The following is a 27507-nucleotide window of genomic DNA, read 5'->3' as shown; positions in this document are numbered from 1 at the left end:
CGCTTGAGTGCGCGCACCCGTGCACGCGTATAGATATATAATTGACTTTAACTTTAATTTTCTCAGCAACTACTGAACGGATTTACACCATTCCAAAAAAAGCGTAATCTGCGAGCCGGACTCTACAGTTTTGGCAAATTTCTTATAAATCCATTCAGCCGTTCGACCTGTAGCCGTGTCTAAACGTCCTATGGAAAATAACATGGAGAAAACACGTTTTGGGACCCCCCTTTTATCTCAGCCCCCACTTCACCAATCCCCCCAAACTTTCAGGGAAGGAGCGCAGCGGACCGAGCCATCTTCTTTGAGAAATTCGCAAAGATTCATCCACCAGGGCCAAAGTTAATCCAAATAGAATGTTGAGGATTTCCTATGGAAACTAGGTCCTAACTATAACTACCCTCTTGGGTAACCGGGATTTCCGCGCTGACCCCCGTTTGATAATGCTGGACTGAAAGGTTGCGGGGGTTTCAAGTGGGGAGCTGTAGGGGCACTGGACTGTCGACATGCCTCACCTTCCTTCGTGCTCCCAGCCTGCGTCTGTACTCTGACACTCCGCAATTTCTCCAACGCGGCATCTCCATTCCCGTGATGCCGATGACTGTGGCATTATGGGTTTTGTGGTCCCTATACGCAAGGACTACTTTGGGAGGGCTGAACATTATCAGGAGGCGGAGCTAACTGTTACCACCTACTTAGAGGCAGATCCAAACATTTCGCAGCAGAAGGAGCGGTTGGAGAGGGGCGCTGATGAAGGAGGAAACTCCGAAATGCATTCGCCTACGGCTTGCCGATAATAAAGTGCTTCTTCATTTCCCTACGGGTCACTGCCTTTTCTTTTGAGGAGGATTTGTTCGTGTTTAATTTGCGTCAAGCCAGAACGCAATTGTGGTGTACCCACCCCCGCACAAAGAGGTATGGACGTCCTGGCCTAGCTCTCTGGAGCATCCTGTCTTCGTTGTGTAAGCAACATCGTCTATGACCCACCTCGACGCCTGGCGAAATAAAGCGGTGGAGGAGGTATGCCTACCTCCCTCTTGGGTAACCGGGATTCCCGCGCTGACCCCCGTTTGATAATGCTGGACTGAAAGGTTGCGGGGGTTTCAAGTGGGGAGCTGTAGGGGCACTGGACTGTCGACATGCCTCACCTTCCTTCGTGCTCCCAGCCTGCGTCTGTACTCTGACACTCCGCAATTTCTCCAACGCGGCATCTCCATTCCCGTGATGCCGATGACTGTGGCATTATGGGTTTTGTGGTCCCTATACGCAAGGACTACTTTGGGAGGGCTGAACATTATCAGGAGGCGGAGCTAACTGTTACCACCTACTTAGAGGCAGATCCAAACATTTCGCAGCAGAAGGAGCGGTTGGAGAGGGGCGCTGATGAAGGAGGAAACTCCGAAATGCATTCGCCTACGGCTTGCCGATAATAAAGTGCTTCTTCATTTCCCTACGGGTCACTGCCTTTTCTTTTGAGGAGGATTTGTTCGTGTTTAATTTGCGTCAAGCCAGAACGCAATTGTGGTGTACCCACCCCCGCACAAAGAGGTATGGACGTCCTGGCCTAGCTCTCTGGAGCATCCTGTCTTCGTTGTGTAAGCAACATCGTCTATGACCCACCTCGACGCCTGGCGAAATAAAGCGGTGGAGGAGGTATGCCTACCTCCCTCTTGGGTAACCGGGATTCCCGCGCTGACCCCCGTTTGATAATGCTGGACTGAAAGGTTGCGGGGGTTTCAAGTGGGGAGCTGTAGGGGCACTGGACTGTCGACATGCCTCACCTTCCTTCGTGCTCCCAGCCTGCGTCTGTACTCTGACACTCCGCAATTTCTCCAACGCGGCATCTCCATTCCCGTGATGCCAATGACTGTGGCATTATGGGTTTTGTGGTCCCTATACGCAAGGACTACTTTGGGAGGGCTGAACATTATCAGGAGGCGGAGCTAACTGTTACCACCTACTTAGAGGCAGATCCAAACATTTCGCAGCAGAAGGAGCGGTTGGAGAGGGGCGCTGATGAAGGAGGAAACTCCGAAATGCATTCGCCTACGGCTTGCCGATAATAAAGTGCTTCTTCATTTCCCTACGGGTCACTGCCTTTTCTTTTGAGGAGGATTTGTTCGTGTTTAATTTGCGTCAAGCCAGAACGCAATTGTGGTGTACCCACCCCCGCACAAAGAGGTATGGACGTCCTGGCCTAGCTCTCTGGAGCATCCTGTCTTCGTTGTGTAAGCAACATCGTCTATGACCCACCTCAACGCCTGGCGAAATAAAGCGGTGGAGGAGGTATGCCTACCTCCCTCTTGGGTAACCGGGATTCCCGCGCTGACCCCCGTTTGATAATGCTGGACTGAAAGGTTGCGGGGGTTTCAAGTGGGGAGCTGTAGGGGCACTGGACTGTCGACATGCCTCACCTTCCTTCGTGCTCCCAGCCTGCGTCTGTACTCTGACACTCCGCAATTTCTCCAACGCGGCATCTCCATTCCCGTGATGCCGATGACTGTGGCATTATGGGTTTTGTGGTCCCTATACGCAAGGACTACTTTGGGAGGGCTGAACATTATCAGGAGGCGGAGCTAACTGTTACCACCTACTTAGAGGCAGATCCAAACATTTCGCAGCAGAAGGAGCGGTTGGAGAGGGGCGCTGATGAAGGAGGAAACTCCGAAATGCATTCGCCTACGGCTTGCCGATAATGAAGTGCTTCTTCATTTCCCTACGGGTCACTGCCTTTTCTTTTGAGGAGGATTTGTTCATATGTGTATATATATATATTACCTACTGGCGGTCGCCAGTAGGTAGTTATAGTTAGGATTTTTTTCCATAGGAAATCCGCAACATTCTATTGGGATTAACTTTGGCGCAGATTGAGTGATCTGCCTGTAATTTTCCTCAAATGTGCCTCGCTTCGCTCCTTTTCTGAAAGTTTGGGGGGGATTCATCAAGCGGGGGCCGAGATAAAAGGGGGGTCCCAAAACGTGTTTTCCCCATGTTAATTTCCATAGGGCGGTTGGACTCACTTTTAGCTCGAACGGCTGAATGGATTTTCACCAAACTTGGCAAAATTGTAGGGACTAGTAGCCCGATGTGTCTTTGCGATGTCTCAAGATATGTGCTCCAGAGGATTTTGAGTAATTTGAGTTAAAAAAATATATATATATCTATAAGCGCGCCCCGGGAAGCGCACCGGGGAGCGTACCAGCGCGTAACGCGAGTTCGTGCGCGGAAAGCTGATTGGCTCTCGAGTGTCTGTCAACATTCCAAACTGTCCGGTGAGGCCGCCATCTTGTATCTCGGTAGGATCGAGACACAAGAGGTGGCAAAAACAAAGGGGGAAATGACCAAAAGAGGGCAGGGTAGAGCCCCCCTGACCCCCTAGGTTTGATGTGGGTACAAAAAAAAAATAGATTTTCGCGGGGGGAGCGCTCGGTACGCGCACCGGGGAGCGTACCGGGGAGCGTACTTTGGTGAAAAATAGTGAAAAAAGTTAGTGTAAAATAATCATTTTCAGTGATTAGAGGTAGGGTAGCTCTGAAAAGAGCTTTTGGGTTCTGTGGCTGATTTAGGTACCTACAAGTACATCCCACACACACCCACATGCACACACCCCACATACACACCCACACACACCCACACACACACTCCTCACACACACACACCCACACATCCCACACACACACAAACACACCCCACACACATAACCCTCACACCCCCACCCCCACACACCCCCACACACACCTCACATACCCACACCTCCACCCACACCCAAACACCCCACACACCCACACACACACCTTACACACCCACACCCCTACCCACACCCACACACCCCACACACCCCACACACCCACATCCACACACACACCTCACCCCCCCACACACACACACACCTCACAGACACACCCCACACATCCCACACACATACCTCACACCCCCTCCACACACACACACCTCTGACACACACCCCACACACACATACCTCTGGCACACACCCCACACACACACACACACCACACACACACCTCTCTCACACCCCCACACACACACACACACACACCCCACACCCCCACACACACCCCCACACACACCCCCACACACACACACACCCACACACACACCCCACACACACACACCCATACACCCCCCTCACAGCCACACATCCCACCCCCACCCACACACCTCATATACACACCATACACACCCCCACACCGCCAAACACACTCCCACATACACCCACACACCCCATAGACACACCCCCCACACACACACACACATATCCTTCACACACAAACACACCCCACAGACCCCCCCCCCACACACACACACCCACACATCCCACACACCCACACACACACACACACACACACTCCTCACACACACACACCCACACATCCCCCCCACACACACACATCCCACACACATACCCCCCACACCCACACCCCCCACACACACCTCACACACCCAAACACCCCACACACCCACACCCACACACACACCTTACACACCCACACCCCCACCCACACCCACACACCCCACACACCCACACACACACCTCATCCTCCCCCCCACACACACACACCTCACAGACACACCCCACACATCCTCCACACACACCTCACCCCCCCACACACACGTACCGGGGAGCGTACCATGGTGAAAACCCAGTGAAATAGTAAAATAATAATTTAAAGTGCTTAGAGGTAGGGTAGCTCTGAATAGAGTTGTTGTGTTGTTTGGGTGTTTTAAGTACCACACACACACACCCCACACACACACACACCCACACACACCCACACACACACTCCTCACACACATACACACACATACATCCCACACACACACACCCCACACACATAACCCTCACACCCCCACACCCACACACCCCCCACACATACCTCACACACCCACACCTCCACCCACACCCAAACACCCCACACACCCACACACACACCTTACACCCCCACACCCCCACCCACACCCACACACCCCACACACCCACATCCACACACACACCTCACCCCCCCACACACACACACACACATCACAGACACACCCCACACATCCCACACACATACCTCACACCCCCACCACACACCCACACCTCTGACACACACCCCACACACACACATACCTCTGACACACACCCCACACACACACACACACCACACACACACCTCTCTCACACACACACACCCCCACACCCCACACCCCCACACACACCCCCCACACCCTCCCCCCCACACACACACACACCCCACACACACACACCCATACACCCACCTCACAGCCACACATCCCACCCACACCCACACACCTCACATGCACACCATACACACCCCCACACCGCCAAGCACACTCCCACACACACCCACACACCCACACACCCCATAGACACACCCCACACATACACACACATATCCTACACACACAAACACACCCCACAGACACCCCCCACACACACCCACACACCCACACACCCACACACACCCACACACACACTCCTCACACACACACACACCCACACATCCCCCACACACACACACACATCCCACACACATACCCCCCCACACCCACCCCCCCCCACACACCCACACCTCCACCCACACCCAAACACCCCACACACCCACACCCACACACACACCTTACACACCCACACCCCCACCCACACCCACATACCCCACACACCCACACCCACACACACCTCATCCTCCCCCCCACACACACACACCTCACAGACACACCCCACACATCCTCCACACACACCTCACCCCCCCCACACACACACGTACCGGGGAGCGTACCATGGTGAAAACCCAGTGAAATAGTAAAATAATAATTTAAAGTGCTTAGAGGTAGGGTAGCTCTGAATAGAGTTGTTGTGTTGTTTGGGTGTTTTAAGCACCAACATGTAGGTACCAATGCAGAGTCTTAAATTTAATGTACACCGTTTCCTCTGTAGATATCTTGCATGTTGTTACAGAAGTTATTGTTTTATATGGAATCCATATCATAGTCTGTCAGGAAAGCAGAAATAGATACTTTAAGCACTCGCTGAGAAGGCCTAGGGGATCATGTGTAGTCTATCCTGCTCCCTTATGATGATGAAAATGAGTAAACTTACTATGTAAGACAAAAAAGTTGCATAGAATACTATAAGTCTCACTTTATATTATAATCATTTTGGTAGTACTTCATGAATTACATATAAAAATGAATAATGTCTCAACAATTTTTGATTAATAAATATAAATGTATTCTTCTGATTCTTTTTCAAAATTTAATAAAACTTCTAACATTACATTGTCTGGAATTTCCTCATAATTATCATTGCATGATTCAATTTGTTCCAAACAGTCAATGAACTGTTGGTCTATAGAGTCATCCATGAAATCCAAGACATCTTTTTTTTCATCTGGATTGTTTTCAATCTTTACTTCGAAAGAAATAACAGTGGATTGTTGTTTTTCTTCCATTTTCTTTCTGTAAATTGCATAAAAAATAACTTTATCAGTTGAGTTAGGGTACTTTTGGGTTTAAGTTCAGACAGGTATTTCTGAGTTTTTAACAGTGAAGTAAATTTTCGGCAGTGTATGGTTTCAGGCAGGAAGTAGAACTATTAAAAAGTGCATGTGATGAAGCCTAAGTAAATTTATAATTATACCAGAGAAGCCTAACTCAATCCATAACTATTACAGAGAAGCCTATCTCAATCTATAACTATTACAGAGGGACAGTAAAAAACTATCAGAAAACGTTTTTCCAATTTAAGTTAAAGTGCAGAACATAGTTGCCCTTACAAATAAACAACTTACCTTTCAGAAAGGAGTTGATGTTTTCAGAGGAAATCTTTTATTAATGTACCTCAGGTAGTACTAGTCAAAATGGCCGTGTTTCCCTCTCATTTTTAATATATATTCATGTCTATAACCAAGGAAATGTCAGCACATAAAAATACAAAATGAAAGTAACATTTTCATTGGTTGCAAATTCTAACACTTTCATATGTGTTTTAGTCATGTAATCTACCTGAGGATATTTAGACAGGGCTACAGGCCAAATGGCTCAATGGAATTCCACCCAATTTGGGAAAATGGTAGGGACTGGTATGTAGTGGGGCCGATTCTATATTCGGTGAACATCTCTACAGAGGTTTTTATGTAAATTACCTTTTAAACATTTTTGGGAGCGCTTACCTGTGAGCGCCCCGGTACGCGTACCAGCAGCGCTACGGGAGTCCTCCATCTTGTATTTCGGAAGAATTGAGACACAAGATGGAGGATAAACATCGTTGGGAATGGGTAAAAGGGGGCACGGTAGACACTCCCTGACCCCCTAGGTTTTCAGAGGGGGGCTTAGGAGGCCCATATAGGCCCAAAAAAAAGATATATATTTTTTAATTTTCGCGGGGGGAGTGAAAAACAGTGAAAAAAGTTAGAGTAAAGTAATCATTTTAAGTGATCAGAGGTAGGGTAGCTCTGAAAAGAGCTTTTGGGTTCTGTGGCTGATTTAGGTACCTACAAGTAGGTTCCAATGCACAGTCTTAAATTCAGGAGGAATATTCTGTTCCCCTCATCTGAGAAGTGCACACCATCTCCTCTGTAGATATCTTGCATGTTGTAACGCAAGTATTTATTGTATATTGAACCCATTCCATAGTCACTCATGTAAGCAGAAACAGATTTATTCACATGTTTCCGTGCTTTCTCAAATTGTGGACAAAATTGGTTGGACCACTTCCATTTCTGTCTATGGCATATATTGGAAAATACCAAGGCAGTTTGAGGAAAAAGTGTCATCAATTGCTCAAAGGTGTCCTTTAAAAGCATTTCCAGACCTACCCCAGTCAAAGTGCCTAAGTCATTTCCACCACAGTGCAGAATTATGAGGTGAGGGTGTGGCAGATGCAAAAAGGTTTTCACCAATGTTATCAATTGATGACATCTCAATCCTCTCTGGCCAATCCATTTAATGTTCACATTTGGTAAATCAAGGTTGTGAAAATTTCTGGTAGCTGCATACCTTTGAGCGCAGTGGATGTAGCTATGTCCAATAATCCAGACAGAATACATGGTAAAAGGAGGTCCGGTGCAGTCAGATGAAGTGTGAGAATGAAATGGCAGTTGGAACAGTAGGAGTTTGCAACAAAAAAAACTGTGGACTTTCAGTGCTCTTGAATCACAAGCAATGATTGGTGGATTCAGATAGTTGAAAACTGAAAGTTAGGGTGCATGGTTCTGTTTTGTGAAAGAAGCAATTTGAATGGTTAAGAAAAAGTAATTTAAAGAAACATTGCACTGGATAAGCTGGGGTATTGAGAGGTCAAACATCCTTGCTAAGTTCAATTGCAACATTGTAGAATAAACTTTTAAACCTGAGAGCTCAGTGAGGAGGGAGTTGCTATGGTAACAGATAGAAAGGGCTGAGGGGGGGAAGGGTGTTGATTTGAAAATAGAGAGGGAAGAGTTTTGATTGGTTACTATGAGGAATATGTGTGTAGAATTAGAGGTTCTCTGTGCCATTCATGGTTGCAGTGCCTGGAGTACATACCTTTTGCTCTGCTAAAGAAATATTGGTGTTTGTGTCTGACACTGTTCTCAATCTCCTAAAGCATTTTTAAAGGTGAGTAATGATTCATTTAATATAGATAGAGACTTGTATACTCTATGGAGAAGATTTGGAAGCAAATTGTGGTTTTTTAATGTTGCTTTGTGTCATGCTTTTTGATAATGCTTGGTAAAAAGTTTTTACTGCATAGAGGAATTGTATTTTGTAAAATTGTGACGTTTCAGTAGTGACATAGAATGCTTGTACATAGGACCTGTGCTGTGTTTCTTAAATGTGATGTCAAAAACGATTTTGGGGAAAATGAATGGCTTTTACATTTTTTAGAAGGAATAAACATTGTCTGCATGCTTAAAGAAATAAATTTGACCCTTTCACAATGATGTTACCTGTGTTAACTCAGTGTAGGAAGCACATTGAGTTTCTTTGCATAGAGGAATTGTATTTTGTAAAATTGTGAAGTTTCAGTAGTGACATGGAATGCTTGTACATAGGACCTGTGCTGTGTTTCTTAAATGTGATGTCAAAAACAATTTGGGGGGAAATGAATGGCTTTTACATTTTTGAGAAGGAATAAATAGTGTCTGCATGCTTAAAGAAATACATTTGACCCTTTCACAATGATGTTACCTGTGTTAACTCAGAGTAGGAAGCACATTGAGTTTCTTTGCTGTGGTTTGTGTCATGTTTTTTGATAATGGTTGAATTTCAGTAGTGAAATTGAATGCTTGTACATAGGACCTGTGCTGTGTTTCTTAAATGTGACGTGAAAAACGATTTTGGGGAAAATGAATGGCTTTTACATTTTTGAGAAGGAATAAATAGTGTCTGCATGCTTAAAGAAATACATTTGAACCTTTTACAATGATGTCACCTGTGTTATCTCATACTAGGAAGCACATTGAGCTTCTTTGCTGTTGGTTTGTGTCATGTCTTTTGATAATGCTTGGTATCAACATTTGCAAGATAGAGGATTTGTATTTTGTGAAATAGTGAGGTTTCAGTAGTTGAATTGAATGCTTGTACATAGGACCTGTGCTGTGTTTCTTAAATGTGATGTGAAAATCGATTTTGGGGGAAATGAATGGCTTTTACATTTTTGAGAAGGAATAAATAGTGTCTGCATGATTAAAGAAATACATTTAAACCTTTTACAATGATGTCACCTGTGTTACCTTATACTAGGAAGCACATTGAGTTTCTTTGCTGTTGGTTTGTGTCATGTTTTTTGATAATGCTTGGTATCAACATTTGCAAAATAGAGTATTTGTATTTTGTGAGATAGTGAGATTTCAGTAGTGAAATTGAATGCTTGTACATAGGGCCTGTGCTGTGTTTCTTAAATGTGATGTGAAAAACGATTTTGGGGAAAATGAATGGCTTTTACATTTTTGAGAAGGAATAAATAGTGTCTGCATGATTAAAGAAATAAATTTGAACTTTTCACAATGATGTCACCTGTGTTACCTCAGATTAGGAAGCACATTGAGCTCCTTTGCTGTTGGTTTGTGTCATGTTTTTTGATAATGCTTGGTATCAACATTTGCAAGATAGAGGATTTGTATTTTGTGAAATAGTGAGGTTTCAGTAGTGAAATTGAATGCTTGTACATAGGACCCGTGCTGTGTTTCTTAAATGTGATGTGAAAAACGATTTTGGGGAAAATGAATGGCTTTTACATTTTTGAGAAGGAATAAATAGTGTCTGCATGATTAAATACATATATTTGAACCTTTCACAATGATGTCACCTGTGTTACCTCAGATTAGGAAGTAGATTGTGCAGATGAGGTGAGGCATGTCCAGAGGCACAGAGGACGTGAGGCCTGTGTTCAAGACTGTAGTGGGAGAGAGGCCTTTCCTGGGGAGCATAGGTGGTGAGGCCTGTGTCTAAGAGTGTAGTGGACTAGACTTCATGAAGCCTATCCCCCACTGCAGTCTTAGACACAGGCCTCACCTCCTTTGTACCCCTGGACAGACCTCTCTTCCACTACACTCTTCAATACAGGCCTCACCCCCTCTGCACCCCTGGACAATCCTCACCTCATCTGCAACCCTGAATAGACCTCAACTCATCTGCATCCTTAGACAGGTCTCAGCTTATTTACACCCCTGGACACGCGTCACCTCATCTGCACCCAGTTGCCATCAATTATACCCAATACATTGAGGCTTGTCCAGAGGATACAGATGAGGTAAGGCTTGTCTAAGGGTCAGAGGAGGTCAGTCCTCTCCACTGCACTCATGGATACTGAATGCTTGTACATAGGACCTGCGCTCTGTGTCTAAAATGTTATTTAAAAAACGTATTTGAGGAAAATCAATGGCTTTTAGATTTTTGAGAAGGAATAAATAATGTCTGCATGATTAAATAAATATATTTGAACCTTTCACAATGATGTCACCTGTGTTACCTCAGATTAGGAAGTAGATTGTGCAGATGAGGTGAGGCATGTCCAGAGTTACAGAGGAGGTGAGGCCTTTGTTCAAGACTGTAGTGGGAGAGAGGCCTTTCCTGGGGAGCATAGGTGGTGAGGCCTGTGTCTAAGAGTGCAGTGGACTAGACTTCATGAAGCCTATCCTCCACTGCACTCTTAGACACAGGCCTCACCTCCTCTGCACCCCTGGACAATCCTCACCTCATCTGCAACCCTGAATAGACTTAAACTAATCTGCATCCTTAGACAGGCCTCAGCTTATTTACACCCCTGGACATGCGTCACCTCATCTGCACCCAGTTACCATCAATTATACTCAATACATTGAGGCCTGTCCAGAGGACACAGATGAGGTAAGGCTTGTCTATGGGTCAGAGGAGGTCAGTCCTCTCCACTGTACTCATGGACACTGAATGCTTGTACATAGGACCTGCACTCTGTGTCTAAAATGTTATTTAAAAAACGATTTTGGGGCAAATCAATGACTTTTAGATTTTTGAGAAGGAATAAATAGTGTCTGCATGATTAAATAAATATATTTCAACCTTTCACAATGATGTCACCTGTGTTATGTCAGATTAGGAAGTAGATTGTGCAGATGAGGTGAGGCATGTCCAGAGGTACAGAGGAGGTGAGGCCTGTGTTCAAGACTGCAGTGGGAGAGAGGCCTTTCCTGGGGAGCATAGGTGGTGAAGCCTGTGTCTAAGAGTGCAGTGGACTAGACTTCATGAAGCCTATCCCCCACTGCACTCTTAGACACAGGGGTCACCTTCTTTGTACTCCTAGACAGACCTCTCTTCCACTACACTCTTCAATACAGGCCTCACCTCCTCTGCACCCCTGGACAATCCTCACCTCATCTGTAACCCTGAATAGACCGTTTGCTTATTGTCATTGCTTTGTTGATTGGTAATATTGGTCTATAATGTGTTATTTTTTTCTTTACCACAGATTGAAATCAAGATTTCAATAGTAAGGAAATATGCCCTCAAGGCAAAGGAGAAGGAAAGATGCCAAGCGGAAAAAATCAAAAACAGCAACGGAATTACAGCACTCCTCTACAACAAATACTTCAAAAAACAGGAAAAAAGCTCCTGGTAAGACAACTAAGTCTTTCTTACGGAACATATGTAGATCAAAAAAAAATGTTGGTGAAAATGTGGATAAAGAGAAGGAGAGAGTAAATTTGAAAAGGAAGGAGACGCCCCCGAAAAATGTTACTACTGGAGCAGGAGAGAATAATATGTATAGGAATAGAAGGCAGAATCAGTTTAGAGACATTCGTAAATGAATGTTTCGCAATAGGGTGGTTTTAAATTTGTTAAAAAACATTAGGAAAGGTAAACAGAGAGCTGCTTTTTATAAGAAAAAGAAAAGTGTAGAGTAGATTGTTGATCAGGCTTTTGAAGTTAAGAAAAAAATATTTATTTTAATAATCAATAGAATTAGGACACTTAACAAGACAATTGATGTTTTCAAATCAAACAGTAGATGGAAAAGAGTAATTAATCGGAAGTTTTGTAAAGTTTTTTTAGGAGAATGGATGCACAGTTCAAGTTGTGAGCCATTTTTTAATGAGGAGAGTTACTTCCAGGAGAATGATTTAGTGCATGCAGTTGACACAAGTGGTCGAGCATATGAGGTGAAAGACGGTTGTCCAATTGAAAAAGAGAAACTTGTGCCTAGAGAACCAGAAGAGGTGTTAACTGATGAAGTTTTAGGGAGAGGTACTAAGGGTCCTGTGTACACTTGGAAGCGTAGTAGTATTTGTAGTGTGCAACAGGAATCAATCGATTTGTTTTGTCATTTTTTACGTACATATAGTAAGAAAAGTCTAAAACAGAAAATGAAGATATTGCAAGACTTAGATCCTTGCAGAGTGAGAGAAAACACAGGTTTGCAAGGGCATTCACTGGCTTGTCTTTCTAGAAAGTCTGTCAGAGTGTTTTTCATCATTTTAGGATGTTAGCAGTGCATCATAACAAAATGAGGAAATTAGTGAGAATTAAGCAAAAAGTCCAGCACTTAAGCTTAAACAATTAAACAGTGCTCTTTTGCATGGAGCTGAATTAGATGTGAAGAAAATTTGTGAAGAAATTGAGATTTCTTATTTTGGTGAAAAAGAGGACAGTGTAGAAATTGACACAGAAATTCAAGGTAATGTGGAAGACAATGTACAGATTTCAAGTACAGAACAGTTTGACCAGGAAATTACCAGGTTTAAGGTGAAATCAAGTGAAAGGCCGAATTTTACTTGTGTGTGTTGTCGACGAACTCATTATTAGCATCAAACTAGATTAGTTGATTTATAAGTAAAAAGTGAAAAGATAAATAATTATGAGTGGAAGGATTTTGCAAATTATTTGTGGGTGGAGAATTATTTTGATTTGATTTCTGATCACCGTATTTGTAAATATTGTTATGATAAATTAAATCAAAACAGAATGCCTGCTAGAGCTGTTCATAATAATCTGGAGTTGGTAGACATTCCTCCTGAATTGATGGATTTAAATACATATGAGTCTATTTTGATTCAATGTGTCCATCCTTTTCAGGCAATTGTTCGCATGGAGCCTAAGATAGGGAAATTGCCTCCTTCAGATTTACAGAGAGGATTAAAGGGAAGAGTTGTTTATTTGCCTCTAGATTTCAAGAAAAATATTGATACAATTGATGTAGAGAAAGTGGAAGAGGAACCTCTGGTTATTCTAGTTAATGGGGTTCCGACAAAGAGTAAGAACATCTGGCAAGATTTAGTGGATGTTAGGAAAGTCAAAAAGGCAACGTTGTATTTGGTCAAAAACAATGAGTACTACAAACATGTATGTGTTGGAGCAGAGGAAACAGCAGCAGATGAAGACAGTGATTGTTCAGCTGGCCAAATTGAAAAAGTTGATGTGTCTAGAAGTGAAGAAATATATGAACATTATACTGTTCATCCTTTGCATTCCAAAAAAGTGATGGGGAATGCAATTGACTTGTTTCAAATGAAAGCAGCAAAAGGAAGTCCCATTAGTGTATGGGAAGAAAGTTTGGAAGCTCGTTGTTTTCCACATTTATTTCCAACAGGTCGAGGTGGACGATATGATGATCGACCACTTCAAATTCCTGCATCTGAATATCGAACTTTAAGATTATATGCTGAAGATCCAAGGTTTCGTCAATGCATTCCATATTTGTTTCATCTACTGTATGAAAGTGACTTGTCTGGGCTTTCTTATGCAGTAAACCATATACTGAAAAGTGGAGCACATCTGCAAAATGTTTCGGCGAGGGACTTTATGGAGAAAGTCAATCTGCAAGATAATATTTTGGAATCTCACCTAATCAATCTCATGGCATGTCAGCGTGGTACAAATGAGTTTTGGTACCGTCATCATGGGGAATTGAAATGTATGCTAAGAAACTTAGGAACTCCTACATGGTTCCTCACTCTTAGCTGTGCTGAGTATGCATGGGACGACTTACTTCTATTTCAACGAGAGGCAAATGCAAATATACAAAATATAGAATTCAAAACTGCTGGAGAACTGTGTTCTTTGGATCCAGTGAATGTATGCAGATATTTCAATCATAGATTTGAAGCTATGATGTCTTTTATTACCAACAAAAAAAATCCCCCCCTTGGAGAGGTTTTGGATTTCTTTTGGAGTGCTCCTCATATACATATGTTGTTGTGGATTAAAGATGCACCCAAATTTGGAACAGATTCGGATGAGACAGTGATGAGCTTCATTGAAGAGTATTCAACATGTGCTGTTCCGAAAACTACCAAAGAAAACAGTTTAAGGCAACAAGTTTTACGCTTTCAATCCCATCGTTGTGGAAAGTACTGTCGTCGAAAATTCAGAAACAAGGACAAGTTCTACACAAAATGTCGTTTCGGGTTTCCACGACCAGTGATTTCTAAAGGAAGAGTAAATAATTTGATGTCTTCTCTGCGACATACTGTGACGAGGAAATCACCAAAAAATACATACAATTTAAAAAGAAACGAAGAGTCCAAGTACATCAACGACTACAACCCAGTGATTTTGTCCATGTGGAATGCTAACATGGATATTCAGTTCGTTGCTGACAGCTCTATTGCTGTGGCTCGATATGTGACGTCTTACATCACAAAAAAAGAAAAGACAGAACTGAAGGAAATGTGGGAGGATATTTCACATGAAAAGAGTCTAAGCAAGAAATTATACAGTTACAGTCTGAAGATGTTGTCACATCGAGAAATTGGAGCATATGAATGTTCTGATCGATTGTCATCAGCAAGTCCATATGCCAAATCTAGAACCATCATTTGGGTGAGTCTAGGTCTTGCTGCAACACTAAACCAAGTTTTGAAATCTGTACAAGAAATAGAGTATTTGGCGGAGAAAGAACCAGAAAGTACAGATATTTTGAAGACAAACATGTTGGATACATACTATCCAAATAGAAGTCCTTACCTTGAGAACGCTTGTCTCTATGAAGTTCTGCAAAGATATATTTATAAGAGGAACATCAGAGAAGATATCAATAATGGAATATATGCTGTCATTGGGTGAGAAGGATGTCTAGTGAAGCAGAGAAAAGGCCCTTTGATTAATCATCGAAAATTGAGTTGCGAAAATCCAGAGAAAAGGGAATTGTACTATTTAGCTCTTTTGCAACTCTTTAAGCCATGGCGTACAGAAGAGGAACTACTTGGAGATTTTCTCTGTTACGAAGATTCTTTTAATGCAACCAAGGATACCATAGAATGTCCTGTTTTTCCAAATTATCTGCAAATGTTGAACGAAGAGATAGAGCAAGAAGCCACAATTGCTGTAGAGATTGCTAGAGACAGTTCTCAAGACAGTCAGAGTTCTACTTCATTGAGTCAGGATCCACTGCCATGGATGAGGTGGAAAGAGCTATGGAACAAGCTCAAGATGATGTAGTTAACTTAGAAGATTTGGTGAAACAACTAAACCTTGAGCAGAAGCAGATATATGACGAAGTCATAGAACAGATTGAACATGGATTCAGTCATGAGAAAAAAGAGTGCTCATGTACATCATTTATGCCTGTCCAACTGTACGTGAGTGGAGAAGCAGGAACTGGAAAAAGTTTTCTGATTAAAGCAATTGCAACTTATCTGCAGAAAAGGACTGAATCACCGCTATCTTGTGTTGTTACCGCTCCAACTGGGCTGGCAGCACATAATATTAAAGGGATTACTTTACATCGTTTACTGATGCTGCCAGTGGAGCATGATAACAAATTGCAATACCACAAGCTATCTGGAGATGCGTGTTCTGAAGTTTCGAGAGTCCTGAAGAAAATAAAACTTCTTATCAGTGATGAAGTAAGCATGGTCTCAAATCTAATGCTTGCTTTTGTGCATTTGAGAATGCAAGAAATTCTTAGAACAGAGTATGATGTGTTATTTGGAGGGAAACTCATTATTGTTTTTGGAGATCTACTGCAGTTGACTCCAGTGAAAGGTCAACCAGTGTTTAAAATGGTCACGCATGAAGATACCAGGAAGTGCCTAGGAAGCATTGGAAACGTTAATATATGGTTAAATTTCAAATATGCAGAACTAGTCCAAAATATGCGGCAGGCAAAGGATGAAGATTATAAAAATATTCTACAAGATGTAAGAATTGGAAAAGTGAGTCAGCATGGGAAAGAAGCTTTACATGGACGATTAATTTCAAATTTGTACCCAAATGAAAACATTTTTCCAGAGAATATTTTTAAGAAAATTAACGAGAAGAAATCTGGGATATGTTTGATGCCAACCCTGAAAGAATGTTCCATGTTCAACAACAAAATGTTAAAGTTAGAAAATGAAGAAATAGTGAAACTGGAAGCTATAGATAAAATAGAGCATATGGGAGCAACAATTATTTTGTCTAAAAATTTGAAATCAAAATTGGATTCATTAGAGAAGACTATATCTAAAACTGCTGGTTTTGAAAAGACTCTGAATGTGTGTTTAAATTGTCGTATCATTTTGAGAAGGAATTTAAATGTTGAAAGAGGTCTGGTAAATGGAGCAATGGGTCATGTTGTTGATTTTGTGAATTACAAAAATAGAGATGGAATTGAAATTTTAAAAATTTTATTTTAAGGCATTGACGAAATAGAACAAATTTGTCGTTGTTCAGCTAGATTTTTGCTTGTGACAGACTTATATGTTCGCAGAAAACAGTTTCCTGTTTGTTTGGCATATGCGGTGACAATCCATAAATCTCAAGGTTTAAGTGTAGATAGTGCTTTGGTGAACATTGGAAGTTCTGTGTTTAAAGAGGGTATGGCATATGTGGCATTATCACGAGTCAGAACTTTATCAGGATTGTACTTGATTGAGTGTGATGAAACAAAAATTTGTGCAGATCTAGATTGTGTTAAAGAATACAATAGGTTAAGAAGAGAGTATGCTCCACATTTGCCTCAATATCCTCTGTTTGAAAAACGTGTGGTAGGCCGAAAAAGAAGAAATGAGAAGAATTGCAGTGAGGTAGTAGCAAAAAGACAAAAAGTAGATGAAACTGCAATTGTAAGCAGAAGGAAAAAGGATTCTGTTGAATTTCAGTTTGAAAACAGTATTGGTGTCAACTGCTATGCTAATGTAGTGGTTAATGTTGTTTTTTTTCTTCAAAATTTACAAGAACAGATTGTTGAAAATCGGGATCAAACATTCTGCTGTTTATTGAATTCTGTGTTTCAGAAATGTAGCAGTGATAGAGCAAAAATAGAAAGTGTTTCAGAAATTCGAAATCTTCTAGACATATGTTCTGGTGAAAATCAATTTTCACAGAATATTCAGCAGGATTGTCAGGAATTTTTAATGTATATGTTTGATGTATTGGAAGATGAAGGTGTAGATATAAAAAATCTTTTTAGCCATTCTTATCAATGGCAGCATGACTGCGACAACTGTAGTTTATCAAGTAGTACTACAATAGACACTGAAAGATTTATATATTTGACTTTACCAGACTGCAAATCAGTGTCTTTTAATAATCTAGTTAAAGCAGCTGATCACAATATGGTGTGTACCCAATGTAAGTGTGCAATGCTGTCCACATAATTTTTACAAACATATGGTAAATATGTCATTTTAATGTTCCAACGATGTAGACCTGATGGAAGTAAATTGTCAACTTCTATTAAAAATTTCGTGGCTTCTCAGTTATCAATATCAGGAAGAACTTTTGCAACTGTAGCTATTATTTATCATGACGGTCCTTCAACAACATCAGGGCATTACACATGCTATTTAAAATGTCGAAAAGGTTGGACTATGTGTAATGACACTCATTTGACTTTCAAACAACGTTTGCCATTTGACTTAAAAAAGTTCATACCTAGTATTTTTAGAACCAACATTTAAGTAAAGGTAATTGCCCTATGAAGACGGGAGCAGTTAATAAAAGTTAGTTTGCTGTTTAAAATTATATTGTGAGTAACAGTGATGAAGATAATATAAAAATTATAGTTCTCATAAAGGTATGGTAAGTGGATTGCATAGTAAGTGATATCAGTATTATAGGAATTGTTCAACATGAGAGAGCCAGATATGGAATTATGAATATTTAAATATTGTGAAAATGTTGTTTGAGCCTTTCTTTCAGAACGTCGGGAAAACGGTAATTTTAGAGTTTGTTTTAACTAATTTGAAAATATACTGATACATCTGACACTATTTGGCCTTAAGGAAAGGTGAAGGAATGAGCAAAGAGTCAAGACTGAACAGAAGGAGTATATGAAAACATTGAAACATATTTCAGATGTTCTTGGAGCTTTTTTTCTAGAGAGTCGATGAAATGAAATTTTTAGAGAACAGCAGAGTACCTTCCAACGTAAAGGACCTTCATGATGTATTATTTGGCCTAAAGGAAAAGTAAGTGAATCAAAGATTAGTGTACATATGTGATTTGTAAGTTTATATGTTTTTTTTTAAACACAATCTTTTTGATTGTGTTTTTTTTTCCCGCTGTCATATGATGAATAATTTTAACTCACTGTTTTTAGTGAAATTCAATATGTTCTGAGAACAGCAAAAATAAACTATCTAACATGTTGTATAAATTATTCTATAGTTTGTATTGTGTAATTTATATTGTATTCCCATTGTCTCACACTCACTTTCCTTTTTCCTCTCTCTTTCAGCTCTCTTTACTCACTCACACTGCCTTTCTCTCACTCTGTTTCACACCCATTCGTTTACTGCACTTCTTTCACAACCCCTCATTTCCATTTCAACAGTCTGCATCCCCTCTCTCCCTTGCACCACTTTTCAGCTTTCAGTCTCTCTGCTTTACTTCCCTTTGACGTCTTTTCCTCCTTTGCTCTTTTAGTAATTCCCTTTTACTCACTCACCAGTATTGTTGCACTTTATCACTAATTCACCCACTCTCCCTCGCTTATCTTTGTTTGCTCCTTTTTTTTACCTCTTCTCTCTATTTTCCGTTCACTACCTCTATGTCCTCAGACCCTCACTCTCCTTGTGTTATGTTCACTTGTGTTTATCTACCTTCTATCATTTCTCTTACAACAACTTCACTGCTCCTCTCTCATCGTTCTTCATCCCATTTCTTTTACTCTGGTTACATTACTACCCCTCATTTCCTATCTTTCAATGTTCTTCTCTTTACTTTTATCACCGAATCACTTTCATTTCTCTCTTCTTCTCTTCCTCTCTGTCAGTGAATCTATATGCCTTACAGTTAGTAATTTGCTCTCCTTCTATTTCTTTAACCCTCTTTTTGTCCTTTTACATCACTTTATTTCCCTTTCTGTGTCTTTCACTCATACTTTATTTCTTAATACACTGTTATGATTTTTAACCTCTTCATTTGTATCTTTTATTTCAAAATATATATTTTACTAATTATAACTTATTTTTTCTTCTCTCTTTCACAGATACAAAGTGTAGTAAAAAATGTAATTAAAGTTACATTAATTATAAGGTAAGTGTGACTAAAAAAATGTAGTTTGTCATCACCCTTTCCTTTAACCTCACTATTATTCTCTCATCCTACCTCACTCCTGTTTCCTTACTCTGCTTCCTTAACTTATTCTTATCCTCCATGTTTACTCCCCTTTCCCTAACTCCCCTCGCACATTCAACTTCTTTCAGTCCCCCTGCTTTACTTCCCTTACCCTCTGTTCCCTTCCTTTGCTCCCTCACTCATTCCCTTTCCCTTAATCATTTACTTCACTCCTGTCACTCCTTCTCTCAGTCCGTCTGTCCTCACAGTTCCTCACTTCTGTTCCCTCACTTTGTCTCTCTTATCGTCGCTGTCTCTCTCCCCTCAATCTGTCAATACTCTTTCGTCATGCTGACTCCCTACAACTCACCCATACTCCGTCACTTACCTTTGTTTGCTGCTTCAGTGACTCCCTTTCAGTCACTCCTTCCTTTACTGTCTCTCTCCTTTCTGTCTGTCACTCCCCATGTCTTACCCTTATTCACTTTTATCCACCCTCTTTTACCGCTCTTTACCTAGAGTCACTTCTCATTTCTAATCCTCCCTCACTGTTTTACTATCTAATACACAGTCCCTTTGTGTTGTTGCCTCTAGCTCGCTTTCTCTTAACATAACTCTCTCTGTCCCTTTCCCTCATGCTCACTCCTTCATTCTTTTTTTTTTTTTTGGTGTTACGCGTACCGTTTAGAAAAAAGAATGACAGAGTTTTAAAAAATATTTTTTTTTTATAAATTAGAGGTAGTTCTAAAAAGAACTGTTTTTGTTGTTTTATATTTTTTATTGTTTTTTTGAACATTTTTTACTTTTTTTGCCTTTTCTGAACAGTTTTATATTTTTTGGTATTTTCTTTGGGGAGAAACAAAAAACAGGGAATTGAAAATGGCTCAACTGGAGCACAAAAAAAATCAGGAAAAATTATGGTTTCTTCGGGCATTTGTGGTTATCCATAGCAACATTAATTAGTGTGATGCTTTGCTGACCATAATTAATTGTTTTGTTGCAATATATACAAACGATTTTGTAATCCCCAAACTTTGTTTGTATATTTAGGACCGTCTCCCTTGCCTCTGGACCCGATGGAGTGGGTCCTTTGGATGTTGAGGGTCTGGATGTTGATTGGGGTAGCTTACTGCAGAGGTCCCTTACCTCTGCTGCAGAATAGTTGTTAGGGTGCAAACGCATCAATGGCCGAATCATAGTATGATTCCCAAAGGAATATTTTTTGTTAGGGTTCCCCCTGGACAGCTCAGCACCACAGATCAGACAAGTCACCTTCGCAGCGTTGACTTTTTTGAAACCCCTTGGGATTTTGTAAAACTCCCATATGAAGTGCTCTTTTGGTTTGTATGGGGGATTATCTTCAGGCAGGAACTGCCTTCTCTGTTCCTCCTCTTCCTCATCCTCCTGCTCTTCTTCTTGACCACCAATGTGATCTTCTGGTGGTCTTTTTGATGGTGGTGGTGGTGGTGGGGCAGATGCTCCAGCTGCTGATATGACTGTAGCCATCTCTGTAAGGAAAAATCAGGTCTTCCTCACTCAAATAACAAAGTGAGAATGAGGAAAAAAGGTGGGGGCTTTGATCATTTGGAAAACAAAACTGTTCTGAACCAATGAAAAGCGTTATTTTCAAGTCACATGATCCGGGCTTTCATCATTTGGAAACCAGTCAGTCAATTCCTTTATTTTCGATAAATTAATATCATATAAAGACGAAGACACAGGCATATAAACACACAAACAATTACAACAAATTTGAGTTAAAATATACAATCAATTACAGTGGGTACGAATTAAATTAAAAAGTTTTCATAAAAATAGAGCAATGTTTTTCTTAAAATACATTTTATGTCATATAAAAAGGGGAGAGTATGCATAAACATAGGGTCTATTTATCACAGATATTCAAGAGCGGTGGAAATGTGACATTCCTTCTCCTTATTCGATTAGCCGCAATTAAAAAGCTGGCAACATGGAACATTATTTTAGGTGAGCCAAGTTGTTTTAGGTACACTAGTGCCGGTCTGACTTGTACGAATCCTGCCTCTCTGAGAATTGGCAATAAATATTTCCTCCTGCACTCATTAAAATGTTCACAAAACATCATGAAATGTAAGGTATCTTGTGATGAGAAATTATCACATGAGCAAGGGGCTGCTTGTTCTGGAGAACACCATTTTTGATAAACACCCAGTGTATAATGAATTAAGTTAAACCGAAATCTGGTCAACAGAAGCCGATGGTATGGTTTATTTACTGTAACCAGCTATGGTTCTGGTCCTATGCAAGTGACCAATGCATAGTTTTCTCTTACCCTGGGTTTTCCCATCTCTATTTCCTCCCGCTCTAAGGAAAACAGCTCCAAAAGGGCTTTTTTTGTTGAGAGGATATCTTTGTTAGTTATTGTTTCTGGAGAGGTAAATAAACCAATGCGCCCAATTCTCTGAAACCCAGCTCTTATGTATGCCAGCCAAGGAATTTTGTATACTTTGTCCAATATCTGGCAGTCCCTGATTATTGAATGATTTAGGGGAATCTCGTCATTCACCCATATTTTTAACCAATAAATCAAGGGTGCGATTTTAATCCGATCAGAAATGTACCCAAGTCCCAGTTCTGTATGGGTTGAGAAAGTAGGGGTTGATTGAGGAACTGAGAGTATGCTTCTTAAAAATGTGTTCTCTACTAATTGTAGTTTCTCTTCGCTAGTATAGCCCCATATTTCACACCCATGGGTTGCCACCGACAGGCACTTAGATTCATATACTTTTAAGATTGCCCTAATTGGTTTGGCTCCCAGTTTTTTGCTAAAACCCATAAGCCCTGAGACTGTTCTCGTGAATGCCACCGAGCGGCTATGATTTTGTGCCCGCCAGGTATCGCTCTGATCGAAAATCACCCCCAGATAGGGAAATGTGGGGACCCTGCAAACCATTTCACCGTTACCGAAGAAGGTTTTTGCTTTGTTCTTCAATTTGCTTCTTCCTATAATGAGTACCTGAGATTTCTTTGCATTTACCTTTAAATCCAGGTTCTGCATGAAGGAACCAAAAGCATCCAGCAGTCTTTGTAGGCCTACCCCAGTTTGCGATAGGAGGACCGCGTCGTCCGTCTATAGTAGAACTGGTAAAACCATTTCCCCCAAACGCGGGCTATCTGCGAGTACCTCCCCTAGGGTTTGTTCTAGGGCGTTTATATAAAGTGTAAACAACAAGGGTGCCATAATGCACCCCTGCCTAACGCCCCTGTCTGACTTGAACTGCTTGGTGCATCTTCCATCTGAGTTTACTCTAATTTAAGCCGTGAGGTTTGTGTGCAAATCTGCTATGAAGTGCACTTAGGGTGCGTCTACCCCCATTTCAAGCAAGATGTTCCAGAGTTTGGATCTATTTACAAAATCAAATGCAGAGGAGAGGTCCATGAACCCCATCCCATGTACATGGACCCCCCCCTGGCCACGGTATACTTATTAATTAAAAGGTGTAAATTCAAACATTGATCTATGGTACTATGTTTTGATTTAAAACCGTACTGAGTTTTGGACAGGACACCTCTATCAGCTAGACTATCGTTCAATCTATGCAACAAAACCCGACCCAAGATTTTGACAGAAGAGTCGATCAGTGAAATGGGTCTGTAGCAAATAGGGTCCTGTCTAGAACCCTTCTTAAAAATTGGCACAATTATTGATGTGGCCCATGTACCGGGGATACTATCCTGCCCTATTGAGTTAGAAACATTTGTTAGAACTTTTGCCCACAGCTTGGGTGCGGCTCTAAACAGGTCAGCAGGGACCCCGTCCGGGCCGGGCGCCTTGTTTTTGGTCATTTCCCCTATAGATCTTTCAATTTCTGCAGTCTCAAACCTTAGGCGATGTACAGCACGGTCTACAGCATGGTTCATAATGTAATCTCCACCTTGAGGAAGACTGTATATTTGCTCGAAGTGGGCGATCAAGGCCTCATCAGTGATGTTACAATCTAACACGGTATTGACATTATTTTCAAACAATGGCTGATTTATTACTTCCCAAAATCTAAAGCTGTTTTTCAAAACTTCAGTTGACAACAAATCAGTCCAAGCCTCATCCCGTAATTCCCTTTTTCGGATGAATACAGCTTGTTTGTAAGCAGCTCTATTTTGGGCTACCAATCCCCTATCCCGTGGAGTTGTCTTCAGGGATTTAAGTAGTGCAGTATGAGCCCTGGAACAATTTTTGTCAAACCATCTATGCTCCATTTGGAATTTGCGTTTATCCTTAACTGTCAGCTTTTGATTTATGTGTGCACAGATAACGTCAAATGCGTGTATTATGTTTGGGCCTAATCCCGTGTCATCTAAGCAGGTGGTTAGCTCGGCCCCTGTATTCGATAGGATTGCTGATGTAAAAACCTCAGGGACCACTTTTCCTCATTTTAATTTCCTCCCTTGGTCCGTTGGTATGACCTCTCTTGCTATCCTTTGGGGGTCAGATCTTAAAGACAATGCGCCCACTGCTGCCAATTCAATTATCACGGGGTTATGGTCGCTAAAGGCAGAGACCTCTGTGAAATACCTAAAAACTGACCTAAAAAAAGTTAAAAAAAATATAATCAATGACTGTGCCCGTGTCTCCATCCCTCCCTTTGAATGTTGGGATCCTTTGTCCCTCCTCACCACACCCAGATACGTATAAGTTCCAGTTTGCTAGGAAATGTTCCAGGTCCTCCCCTTGTTTGGTATGTTCAAATTGATCTGAACCAATGAAAAGTGTTATTTTCAGATCACATGACCAGACGCGCTTACGCTACGCGCCCCGGGGCGCACCGGGCGGCGCTTACGTTGCGCGATCGTATGCGCTCGGGTGCTTCCGGGTACGCTCACGCCGTGTGTCATATGACGCATCACGCGGCTACAAGATACGTCACGATGTTGTTTTCGTTCGCGGCAATAGCGCTAACGGGACGCTCCCCGGTACGCAACATTGCGCTCACCGGTGAGCGCATCAGTACGCGCCCCGGGAGCGCTCCGGGGTAGAAAAAAAATAAAATAAAAATAAACATTAAAAAAAATTGTATTACATAATTATAAAATATAAAATTCATTAAAAAAAATATTACATTTCATACCTATAGAGATTTGCTATTAAAAAACCTATGAAATTCACTGAAAAAACCATAGGTTTCACACCAGTTAGAGTTAGGAATTAGCATTTAAAAAAACTATTAAATTCACTGAAAAAACCATGGGTTTCACACCAGTTATAGTTAGCTGGAAATTTTACTCGCATAAAACCATTGAAATTCCCACGTTATAGTTAGTTGGACTCACTATAACTTGCGCGTGCAATGCACTGCTGATGACGTCTCATATTACATCACTCATGACATGGTCAGTGACATCACTCATGACATCACTGATGACACCATCCTTCTGACAGAGTGACAGACCTCCTTTCACTGTAATGTAACTCTTGAAACACATATTCAAAAATAGAAACAAAATTTTTTTTAAAAATGGAGATAGCCATACCAGTTACAACAACCAATTCAATAATTCCACCATTTATATACACATGCACTCATTCACCAACAGTTCTATATAGTCACTCATACATATACTCACTCATCATATGTAGTGATACACCTATACATCCTGTTACACACCGACAGTCATCCAAAAGTTACTCTCACACATACTCACACATGCAAGTAAATTATTGAGTATCCATTTATTTGCATATACAGCTATACACACACTACCATCTTACTTCTAATGAAACTTACACATACTTACTCTCTTAAACAATCACTTATAGAAACACATACTTATTTAAACAGGAACTCTTACAATCTCTTACTCTCACATATACTCACTTATATACATCAATATTCACATATACTAGATTAAAACATATGTAGTTACTGATAAAGACACTAGTGAGACAGTCATTCACTCACTAACACACACATATACACACTCATCCACCCATTCACTCCTGCACATATGCTGTCTTCAAAACACATACAAAGAGAGAGTAAGTCATTCATGCATCTACCACCAAACCATACAAACACTCATACTGATACTAAGAAAAACATCTAATAACCCATATACATACACATGTAGCTACTCACCAACCCATGAAGCCACTTATACACAAAGTGAAACACTAATACATATATTTAAATATTTAAACATTACTGCCTAATATATGTATTCACTAAGATACACTTAATAAGCCAGTTAACCAATCAATAAAAAATAAAAAAATCCATGTAAACACTTATTTAAACATTTATTCTTCCATCAACTTTTACATATACATATATAAAACATATGTATTTTTCAGAAAGACACACATTCACTGGATGGTGTCATCAGTGATGTCATGAGTGATGTCACTGACCATGTCATGAGTGATGTAATATGAGACGTCATCAGCAGTGCATTGCACGCGCAAGTTATAGTGAGTCCAACTAACTATAACGTGGGAATTTCAATGGTTTTATGCGAGTAAACTTTCCAGCTAACTATAACTGGTGTGAAACCTATGGTTTTTTCAGTGAATATATATATATATATATTTTTTTTTTTTCACTGACAAAAAAACATAGGTTTCCGGTGTGTTATAGTTAGGAATTATCATTTAAAAAACCTTAGAAATTCACTGAAAAAAACATAAGTTTCAGGGGTGTTATAGTTAGCTGGACATTTCACTCATATAAAACCATTGAAATTCCTAGGTTATAGTTAGTTGTACTAACTGTATCTCGTGCGCCCGCAATCCACTGCTGATGAAGTCACATATTACATCTTTCATGAAATGGTCAATGACATCACTGATGACATCACTGATGACATCTCAAATTACATCACTGATGACATCATCCAGTGAATGTGGTTTGGTTCGATATTTAAATATGTATTATATATATATATATATATATATATAGCAATCTGCATTTAAGAATAAGTGTATATATAAATATCTGGCTGAAGGATTTAGTAGCAGTGTGATTGACTGTTTACTTGACTAATTTATAGTGTCTCGCTAAATATATTGGATAGTGACTAAACTGTGTGAATATCTGTATCACTTTGTCAGATGTTGTGTAAACTGCTGCACCAGTTGGTTACTAGCTATGTGGAAGTCTATATTAGTTATTGATTAGTTAACTGAGTATTTGTATGGAAGAGTGAAAGTGTTTGTGGTTCAGTGGGAGATGTGTGACTGCCCAATAGGTATATGAGGTTAAGACTACATGTTATAACAGTTGTTTGGGTGAGTGAATATCTTTATAGGTGTGGTGATGAGCAAATATATCTCTCAATGGTAAATGTACAACAAACTAGTAAAATAAAAGGCAGTGTATGTGACATTTGTTACATATAAATAAGTATACATAAGACTCACTGATTGTATGAGTGACTGTATGGATATTTGTATGCTTGTAATAGTGATTTTATAACACACTAAGTATGAGTTACTATCTCTATGAATAAATGAAGTGGTGTTGTATAAATGTGTAGCTGAGTAAATGTAAGTATGATCCATTGTTTGCATAA

The sequence above is a fragment of the Lissotriton helveticus genome, chromosome 1_1 (genome assembly GCF_964261635.1).
Source record: "Lissotriton helveticus chromosome 1_1, aLisHel1.1, whole genome shotgun sequence".
Taxonomy (NCBI): domain Eukaryota; kingdom Metazoa; phylum Chordata; class Amphibia; order Caudata; family Salamandridae; genus Lissotriton; species Lissotriton helveticus.
Note: the sequence above shows the minus strand (reverse complement) of the source record.